This window comes from Eptesicus fuscus, chromosome 1, assembly GCF_027574615.1.
Source record: "Eptesicus fuscus isolate TK198812 chromosome 1, DD_ASM_mEF_20220401, whole genome shotgun sequence".
In the NCBI taxonomy this organism is placed as follows: Eukaryota; Metazoa; Chordata; class Mammalia; order Chiroptera; family Vespertilionidae; genus Eptesicus; species Eptesicus fuscus.
In genome coordinates, this window is record NC_072473.1 from 23,985,558 (window position 1) to 23,996,973 (window position 11,416).

An 11,416-nucleotide genomic window follows, 5' to 3' on the forward strand; every position below is an offset into this window, starting at 1 on the left:
AAGGGTATGGGTGAGGAATACAGATATGCCTTACAGACTGTAGAATAAATTGATCCTGAACATTTCGGGGAAGTAAAACATCTTGGAAGATAAAACATCCTGGAGATGGAACCTTCCAAGGTATGGGATGAGGTGAGATCTACTCTTAGGTGGTGAGGTTCCCCTGACTTCAGACAGGATTTGGCCAAGCCAACAGAGAAGGGACTTAGAAATTCCCTCCACTTAACTAGCTGCCCAGTCATAGGAACCATTAACCCATCTATCAAAGGGGACAGGAAACCAGCAGCCATAAGGGAGCCTGGTCCCAAACATACATAATTTCATTAACCCTCACAATAAGTCCCGTAAGGTAGGTATAATTGTTGACATTTTATCAATGTGGACAATGAAGTTTGGAGAAATTAAACTTGAGATAGCTTCCCTGGCTAGTTTCCAACCCAGTGTGTGGCTGATTTAAAACTTAACCCTTACATGAAGGAACATTTTCCTATCTCCCCCAAATGGTCTTCACAGTAAAGACCTTAAAAGTTAAATGGAAACCTCTCAGCTTCCCCCACCTCCGCCCAAAAACTACCAGTGCAGGCTAACTAACTTCTTTAGTAGAGGCCTAGGCCAAAGCAAATGGAATTCTGGGACATTTCTGAGGCACAACTGTACCAAACAGAAGTTTAAGCTCCTAAACCCCAAAGAAATGCCAGGAAAGGAGGACAAGGGTTGGTGAGTCAATGGAGGAGAGGAAGCAGGGGATGTCAGTCTGAGTCACTGAGTCAGGTCCATCTCTCTTGTACATGAGTCTTTTTTTTTTTTTATGGTGAAAGGTAGACTGCCCCTTTTTAGACTTCAGGTGGCTGGAGTGAGTCTTGCTTCCACCCAGGTCCTTTCCAGCCTGCAAGTCCTTTAGCTCTAAGACTTCATTCAGTTCTAGGGACATCTCAAAGCATTCATGTCCATGGACCTGAAGGGTGAAATGTTCTCCATCCACTGGCATCTTTGGCGGGGGAGAGGAGTCAGTGTTGGTGGGCAGTGCTTGCTTAGTGCTTCCAGGGGGCTGCTTGAGATAAGGATCCCCTTTCTTGTGGATTTTTTTCTTCTCTGTGCCCCCTTCTCTCCCAGGACAGGCTCAAACATGCACCTCAAAGCTGTTCCACCCCAGCAGATTACCATTGGAATCTTCCAGTGTGATGATGGTGAGGATGGGCTTCTGGTTTATGCCCCCATACAGGAGCTGTTACACATGAAGCTACAGTGGATGGTGGTATAGTCAGAGCCCACCTCAGGCGGCTCATAGGACACCACCACACAATGTCAAAAAGTGTTTTTGTCATTCAAATACTCAGCACGCAAATTCTCTTCCACCTGGATATGATGCTGAGGAGGAGATAGACCATTACTATAGTCAGAGCAGCACTCATTGTGGGGCAGCTCCTCACACCTCCGTCATGTGCTCAGACTTCTTACACATGGCCATGGCATGGACACAGGTACTGAGAGGGTGTGGGGAGTTGACCCACAGCTGCATGGGGCAGGTCGTTGCCATCTGGCAAAACAGCTTGTTGAGGGTAGGCGAGTATGTGCAGGTTACAGACTTTGCTGTCTCAGAATTCAGAAATCCTAAATGGAAACCATAGCTACCAGGATAGGTCTTCTGGGAAGGGACAGAGGATGGTGACAGGGCCCAAGAGGTGGCTGGTGTTGGGATAGCAGCTGCTGGTGCAGGAGTTGCTGGCATACTGGAGGCTTCATTTGAACCTTTGTCCAGGCAGTTTATGAGGTCTGGGGACATTCAGACCAGTTCATCGACTGCCTGGGAGTCTTCTGAATTCAGATCATTGTTTTCATAAAGTAAACTCCAAAAGTCTGAAAATGTCTCCTGACTCAGAAGGGTATCCATGACTTCTGATTGTGGCTCATCCATTGCAGCTCCCTGGAAGGCACTGTGGCTGCTCTCTTCTAATTGCTGGTGGTCTCCGACAATCCTTGGTGTTCCTTGACTTATAGATGCATCGCTCCCATCTCTCTTCATCCATCACATGGCCTTCTCCCTGTGTGTGTCTGAACTTCAGGGGAGCATATCACAGTTCTGGGAAACACACTCCAAGGTCAGAAACCAGGTGACTCCAGGGGCCTAGGGGACACCTATGTCCAAGACGGTGGCTTTGTACTTTTCATAACAGGTTTTTTTTGTTGTTTTTTTTTAAGTAACTGCTAAATCCCATGATAACCTTTCTAGAACTATCCACATCTTTGGGTTTATGTCTTCCAGGGTACACTATAGAATGTAGTTAATGATAAAAACAAAAAAAAGCTTTTAATGTGAAGCCTGGTTTTATTATCATAGGAGAACAGAGTATTAGAAGTTTAAGAGGTACCAGATGCTCTGATTTTTCAATAATCACTACATTTGAGAAAACAGAGAATTTAATTTTTTAAGAGTCTTTAGATTCAGCTCTCTATTTAGCATATAATTTACCTACAAACAGATGATGTTAGACCCAATGATATTTTTCAGAAGCATAAAATTGAACATATTTTATTATTTGATTATATATAAAATATACATACGTATTCTATACCTCAAAGGAAGACATAAATACTTTTAGTTCCTATTTAAAATTTTTAGTAAAAAAGTTAGTTGATCCTTGAAAAAAATAATTGAATCTAAATTTATGTACATAAGTTTACATTTAATTTGGCTTTTTAAGTTTTATAAAACTGTTCTTACCAAGTTTAGCTAAAAGGGATTGCTGAGTAGTATAATGTTTAGGAGTAACAGTTCTGAAGTAACACTTCTTGGCATCAAGCCACTTCCTGTTTTGAGTAATATCTCTATGCTTCCGGATGCATTAGGAGTATCTTCCTGAGCAGTCTGACACATGTTAAAAAATATATATGTGCGGCAAAAAAGATAATTTCCGTGGTAGATAGAAATATATATATGCCTAAGTGACCAAATGACCGGATGACTGAATGACTGAACAACTGGTTGACCTGTTGCTATGATGCACACTGACCACCGGGGGGCAGACACTCAATGCAGGAGCTGCCTCTTAGTGGTCAGTGTGCTCTCACAGCAGGAGCATTGCCCAGCTGACCAACCCATCCCTGCAGTCCACCAGTCGGGCTACAACCACTCCCTCCCTCAATAGTCCTGCAGGTCCAATTTCCTGACAACGGGCCAGGCACCGACAGACCAGCACCACTGGCATGATCCCGCCAGTGCTGCCGGCCTCCTGGAAGTCAACCTTGGGCATTGTGGCTGCTTCCCCTCCCTAGATGCTCCACAGTCCAACACCAGGCAGGAGGTGGGATGCCTTTGCCTACCCGGGATCTGAATCCATCCCACTAACATTTGCACCCATTGTTGGGAGTCACCTGGTGGCCAATCACATCCTGTACTTCCCATCCCCCTCAGGTGGGCACCAGATGCAGGCCTCATGACTGTCAAGCCTCTCCCGATTGAGACTGACTGGGTTGGGCGTGAACCCACAGCAGATGCAGCAGGGCCAGGATAAATGGGAGTGGCAGGCAGGAGCAGCAGGCGGTGTTGGACTGTGGGTTTCGGCCTGATCCCCACAGGCTACCCTGAGGGACCCCACCCATGCACAAATTTGTGCACCAGGCCTCTAGTGTAAATTTTATTAAAAAATCAATATCAGGCCCAACCAGTGTATCTCAGTGCTTGAGTGTCGACCTATGAAATAGGAAGTTATGGTTTGATTCTCGGTCAGGTCACATGCCCAGGTTGTATGCAGGAGGAAGCTGATCAATGATTCTCTCTTGTCATTGTTGTTTCTATCTCTCTCTCCCTATCCCTTTCTCTCTGAAATCAATAAAAATATATTTAAAAAATAAAAATCGGAATAAATATAAAATGTGAAATAATATACAGGGACATATTACTTTATGTCATCTTTATCTTTTTCAAAAAGTGACAAATAAGAACATAAACTTAACAGGAGAATCTAGAAATAGACTTCTTTTGAATGAATTGGTCACATTAACCCTTGTTCCATGCTTTTAAATGATAATTTTAAATCTCATTATACTTGAAAATAATTTAGCTTTAAATAATATTAATAGTATGCCATCACATCAGCTATAAAAGGAAAAACTGATAATTAGCAACAAGCATCTGATGAAAAAGGTTTGTCCCTATTTTTCACTATTGGTGTAGTTGCCCTTCTATTACTGCAACAACAACAAAAAATACTTCCCCAGTAATTTTATAATCCACTTTATTCTCAAACACGAAAATAATTCTATCTACCATGGAAATTATCTTTTTTTGCCTCACATATCTCCATGATAAAAATCTTAATATATTTTCTACTTAACTATCTTCAGTGATGAAAACCAATTTTCTTTTAGGCAAATGACCTTATTGCTGGACATCTTCAATTTTAAGAATCATTAACAAAATTCAAATACATTTTTGTCATTTGCATTTTTTGAGATTAAAAATTTCAGCATCACACCAGAATGTGGGCTACAGATTCAATATGTCTTTCTGAAAAAAAAAAACAACAACAACAAAAAAACACATTTCCTAAACATGTTTGCTGTTGTTTTTGCAAAACAATCATTGGTGTTGACTCTATCACTCAATTTAGATTATGTGCTGTAACAACAAATTCCAAAATCTTAGTATCTTAGTTCTTGCTTATACTATTTGCTCATTACACTATAGCAGAGATGACCACATATTGTTGTCACTGAGGAGGATAGAGTAGCCACCATCTTGAGTATCATTGGCAGCTTGGTCTGAGATAAAGGAGAACATGGTAAAGCAATGGCTTTTAGATTATCTGTCCAGAAGTGTTACAGGTTACTTCAATTCACATTCCATTTTTCTTTTTATAAATTTTATTTTCTTTAATGTTTTTATTTAAAAAATATAATTTGCATTCAATATTTCCAGTACCACCAAGCACCATACATAATTATAACAATACTAGAGGCCCAGTGCAATAATTCATGCACGGGTGGGGTGGCGATCAGGACTGATCGAGGCTGTCTCCCACCCCGATTTGGGCCCAGGGCCTATTGCAGTGGGCATACCCAGGGAGGGGCCATGGCAAGTTGGCTGTGAGAGCTCACTGATCACTGGGGGCGGCTCCGGCATTAAGTGTCTTCCTCCTGGTGATCAGTGTGTGTCATAGTGACCGGTCGACCGGTTGTTCAGTCGTTCGATAGTTCGGTCATTTGATTACTTAGGCTTTAATATATATAGATTATAGACTAGATTTCTATGCTGTACTTTACATCCCCATGACTATTTCATAACTACAATTCTGTACTTCTCAATCTCTTCATCTGTTTTATCCAGTCCTTCAAATGCCCCCCCGGCCCCCCAGCAATCATCAGTCTGGTTTCTGTATCTTGAATCATTTTTATTTTGTTTGTTTATATTGCTCTTTAGGTTACACATATAATTGAAATCACATGGTATTCATCTTTCTCTGTCTTATTTCACTTATCATAACACCCTCTAGGTTTATCCATGCTGTCACAAATGGTAAGATTTCATTTTTTTATCACTTTCCATTTTTCTAGCATATCATATAGTTAGACCTATCTTCAAGTGGGTGGGGACATGTATCAAGGATGAGAAGCAGAATAGTTGTCAACAGCCATAATGACCACCTGCTTGGATTTATTTATTAGAGGCACAGAGAGCATATAATTTATATCAAACTTTTAATTAAATATAAACTTTCAAGATATTTTGTCTATATAAATTAGCTAAATATTTATAAGCAAAGTTTATAAACTGTGATTTATTTATTTTTGTCTTATAGCAGGGATGATTATGTTACTCCATAATTGAAACCTGATGAGAGAAAATAAAATAATAAACTCAATATCAGAGAGCTCTATGTCAAACCCTGGCTGTTTCTCTTGGTACCTGGAGGACTTAATAGAAGATTTTGGATCTGCTCAGCCCTAGATTTCATCAGGAAGATAGGATTGATATTATCTACCGTATTAGTGTGTTGTAGTGATTAAATGAGCTAATAGTTACATATACAGAGGGCCTACAAAAGATGGCTTACAAAAAGTTATATCATATCCCTTTTTGCTTTAGATTCTTCTTTAAAAATTGATAAGAAGGTATAGTTTTTCAAAAGGTCCATGAATTTGAGTCTGCCAACAAATTAAAGAGAAAGCCTAGTGAAATAAGAAGGTATAGGCAGTTGCTCTAATTCTCCAAATTATGCATAAGCAAGAGCCTCAAAAAGAAAGATCTAAGAAAGGTATAGCCTGGGTGTGAACAGGTAAAGAACAGGGAGAGGTAAAGTTGAGAAAGTTTAGATTAATAACTGGAACATGTTTTCATAGAAATTTTGACAATTAGTAGATTATCAGACATTGCTTTTTTCACACACAGTTGATATTTTACATTTACCTTTTCCTCCATATCATTTTTACACTTATATTTTTAATAAATTTAAAATATATAAATATCTCTGCTTGGATTTTGGCTTTTTCCAGTTCCCCATTAATGTTGATATTTCTGATGATTGTTTAAATGTAATAGCAGTTGTACTAAGTAGAACATTTCACATCCTACAGTATGAGAGAGTTCCTTTATTTATGCTCAATTCCTAACCTGGACCAACTGCAGACAGCTAAGCAGATACAGTGAATACTAATCAAAAGAGGAAGAATGGCTTGGTTGTGGTCATGCCTTAACAAGAAAGTTCTTTTCCAAAAAGGCTATCTGTTTTATATGCTACCTACATATTCCAAGTGAAAAGAGCCATTTCACAGCAACTGTAGAGTGTACTTGAAGAAAAGATTTATAATTTTCTTTTCATGGTGCATAAACTAGAACTGAAGCCATCTAGTATTTTATTTTTGTTTTAAATGCATTCACGTTAGTACACATTAGATTTCATTACACATAACACACACCCAGAACTCTTTCACTAGTTTGAAGCCATCATTGGCAAAGGTAGATCTTCTCTGTTTTCAATGAGAAACATTTAATTCAACAAAAGGCATGAAATTAACTACCTATGCTAAAATTACCCAGTAAAATTTTCAGTTTCTCTGTGACTACAATCTTCCTGGTTTGCTGATAAGGAAATTTGAAACAAAGCTAAGTGCAGATACAATGGATATTTAAAATTATCAGGGATGTCTGGGTTCATGGAAGATTTGGCAGTAATTACTCTCTTTTCTTTACTATTTAACAGTGAAAACCTCAATAATCTAATCAATGGAGGTTAAACATAATAGCTGTGTAGAAGATACCGTGTACGAAACCAAAGATTTCTAAGGTTTAGGGCCAGTTACATTACCATTGTGGTTTCAGAGACAATGTCTTTCTTTCAATGAAAAGACCAACTAACAAGGTGCAATAACAAATAAATAAATAAATAATAAATGGAAAGAAAGGAAACTAAAAACAAACAAACAAAAAATAGTATCTATGAGTTTCTTCTCCTTAGGGAGTTTGTATAAAACCAAAGGCAGTATCTGCTAGAAGTAGAAAAGCAGGAGGGTAAATTAACATTATAAGAACACAAAGATCACTCACAGCCAGGCACATCTGGTTTAGGAAGAAGGATGAGTTTCCACTCTAGTAATATTACTTGTGGAAGCCAAGTATCAATTCACTTTGCAGTAAGGCCTTAGGAACCATATTCATTCATTCCATTTCAAATTTGCACGAACCTTCTCAAAGTATTAATTGGGAACTTTGACCAACTAATGGTTAATTTGCATGAACCTTCTCAAAGTATTAACTGGGGACTTTGACCAACCAGATCAGGTGGTTCTCTAAATAGTACTTTGCTTGGTATAGTTTTTCTTTTAAGGAAGATATACCAAGCATAATGATACTATGATGTTGTGAAATCTTTTGTAAATTATAAACAAAACATATTTCTTATTCAATTTGGATTTAACCAAATTAGGTTTTAAGGTTTTTTTTTCTTATTATAAAAAACTCATAAGATAACTTGAATACTGCATCAAATCTCACCACATCAGAGATTGAGTATAATTATATTAGACATTGTTCTTTTAATATTATTTTTCTACATAGACATTTAAAATTTATATATATTGGGTATGATGCATATATTTTTATATTGTTATTATATGATCAATATTTATTAATGTTAGTAAATATTCTTTAAAACATTTTAACAATTGCATAATGTTCCATCGCAGTTATATATCAAGAGTCATTTAACTGATCACTTATTTGCCAACAACTGAGTTATAAGATGTTTCCTTCTTTTATCTTATTAAAAAGAACAACCTTGTCTATATTATTTAATCGTGTCCTTAGGGAAGAGCCTCAGAAGATAAATTGCTGGGTCAAAGGATCAAATATGCTTTTTATGCATATTGCTAAAGTGCTTTCAAAAACCATTAGACTGATTTATAATCTCACCAACAAGAAAGGGCATGTCCACCTCACTGACTGTTCTGCCCTACTGACCATTTGCAATTTGATGGGCAAAGAAACCAAACCAAAACAAACAATAAAACCTACTTGCTTTAGTTCTTCTATTAATCATTTGAACATACATTCATATTCATTAGTATTTATATTTTTGGTGAGCTATTTGTTATCTTTTAATTTTTCTATAATTAAACTATTGTATATTAATCCAAAATAAAGTAAACTTCAACTAAGAATCATGGCTATAACAACTTGCAAATTTAAAATGATAGCATAGTGCCAATTTTTCAATAGGACATCTGGTTTAGCACTATCTCCTAGGTAATTTGAATATGGGATATGAAGAAATACAAATGAATTATATAGATAACTAATATGCTTTTGTATTACCTGGATATTTATAATTTTAAATTGATTTGATGTACTTTGTTCCCTCTCTTCTCAATGCATTTTAAAAATTGTGTTAACTATTTTTCCATTAAGTCAGTGAATTCTTCAGTAATTACTTATTATATGTACTAATAAATGTCTGAACTTATTCATAAATTTTGGTATAACAGAATACAGAATATAAAAATATTATGTATTAGATCTGTTTATAAAGGTCATTCAAAATAGAGACTAATATTATCTCTCCAACATTTAGAAATCTATAATTCATTTAGTAGAAAATAATGTAATATCAGAAGTTCAATTGCTATTTATCTAATTCACTATAAGCATGTATTCAAGAGTTTTCTCTTTTCCTTTATTCCTACATTATAGGAAATCTCAGTCTTGTAAGTGACATTATGGACCATTAGTTTCTCTCCCATGGTGAAAAGGATTAAATCATAGTAATAATTTAAGAATACACTTTATTTGACATCTCTGGTGATAGATATCAGCCACTTGAATGTCTGTGTACAGAGGCAAACTACGGAAGTCTCTACCCAAACATAGCTTCTGAAAAGTTAAAAAATATAAAAGGAAATTTAGTGAGGAAGAGAGACAGAGAGTAGCTCTTTTGGGACTACGATACAAAATTTTCTAAGAACTAGGCCCTGGGGATCATAATCTACTAGTCTCTCTGGGCCATATGCAATGGATAGGTATTTCTGACTGATACATTATGGCTATGAGGCATGACATGCAATTGGGATGAGAGAGCTAAAAAGAGCCATAGAGACAAGTCTCCAGCTTAACCTTTCTCCCCATGCAGGAATTTCCTTTACCACAGTTGTGATGACTGGCCATTTACTCCTGTTTTAACACTGACCATGAGTAGAAACTCTTGCTTTATTCTACATGTGTTCCACTCATTTTAAAAAAGTTGTATTGGTTTTTAGAGAGATAGAGAGGGAGAAGGAGAGGGAGAAGGAGAGGGAAAGAGAGAGAGGGAAAGAGAGAGAGAGAGAGGGAGAGAGAGAGAGAGAGAAAGAGAGAGAGAGAGAGAGAGAGATCTATGTGAGAGTTTGCACACCCCTACCAGGGATCAAGCCCACAACCATGGCATGTGCCCTGACTGGGAATCGAACCAGCAACCTTTCATTGCACGGATGATGCCCAACCAACTGAGGCACACTGGCCAGGGCTAGAAAAATTTTAAATGAATTTATATCAAGGTCTTAGGGTACACAAATAAAGATGTAATTGCTGACCTCACGTTTCCTGTGGGACAGAGATATAAATAATTTAATATGCAGTATATTTGATTGAAAAGTAAATGTGGGATTTCCATAGAGAGGATTATAGAAGCAGGGCTGTGGCAGAAGTGGGGAACATAGAGGTGGGAAGGTAAACGGCCCAGACAGTGCAACACTCCACGTATATTCAGGTGGAAGATGACAGATTTCACATGTCTGGATCAAAGGAATATAAGTGTAATGTTGGAAATGAGGTTAGAGAAGTAAGTTGAGGCAATAATGAAAAGTCTTAAGTAGCCATAAAGAACCAGACTCTGATGCTGAGTGCAGAACAGTAGAGATCAAGTATTTAGAACACAGACTATGGTGCTGTACTGACTAAGTTTGAATGTGCCATAAACTAGCTAGTGACTTTGGACAAGTTGCTTAGCTTTTCTATACCTCAGTTTATTTAACTGAAAAATGGGGATACTAAGAATATTTAGCTTGCTGGATTATTATGAAAATTGTCTGACAATTTTTGTAAAGTGCTCAAAATGTTATCTTTTTAATAACAGAATTCATTAAATAAATGCCAAGTATGGACTAGAGCAGATTCCAGATGATGAGCGCTGAACTCCAGTAGTGATAAAAAAGATAGAGAAGGGCAGAATACATGTTCATTTTAACTGTAGACACAATATATATTATACAGTTCATTCTATGGCAAAACTAAATCCATTAGCCTTCATGTAAAGGATTCAGTTTCTCCTTGTTGATTCTAGTTCTACCTATCACAGAACAGACTTACATTTAATACAAATTCAGATGTTATAATGGCTTGCCCATAATACATATATATTTTATTGAATTTATTGGGGTAACACTGGATAACAAAAGATTGTAAGTTTCATATTTTTTAATTCTGAAAAATATGGGAAGATAAAAGAGTTTGATATTTTACTCATGGTTAGGCTTCAGAAAGAGAACAAGATCAAAAATGTTGCTGAAAGAATTTATAGCTCAAACAGACAGCAGGCAGCACAGAGAGCAGAGCTCCGAGTGCCAGGGCAGAAAGAAGGAAGTCACAGGCAGAAATTCAGGAAAGGCAAGAACAAAAAGCATTCACTATTTAGCCATTTGCAATAACATGGAAAGACCTTGAGAATATCATGCTAAGAAGAATAAGTCAGTCCAAAAAGTCCCATTTACTTCAAACTGATTTCTGCCACACACACACACACACACACACACACACACACACACACACACACACATGCACACACGCACACAAGTCCAAATGTTAGCCAGTACTGAGTAAAGTTTGGCTATTATTTTACTAGGAAACGCATGCATAAAGTCTATGTTTAGACAGTCATGTCTGTGATACCTC

The 11,416-nt window shown here is 37.3% G+C and overlaps 1 pseudogene; it reads right to left on the reverse strand.

Annotated features, from left to right (window-relative positions):
- Window positions 1-676: 676 nt before the first annotated feature.
- On the reverse strand, window positions 677-1,930 carry LOC103297859 (cellular tumor antigen p53-like; annotated as a pseudogene).
- Window positions 1,931-11,416: the final 9,486 nt, after the last annotated feature.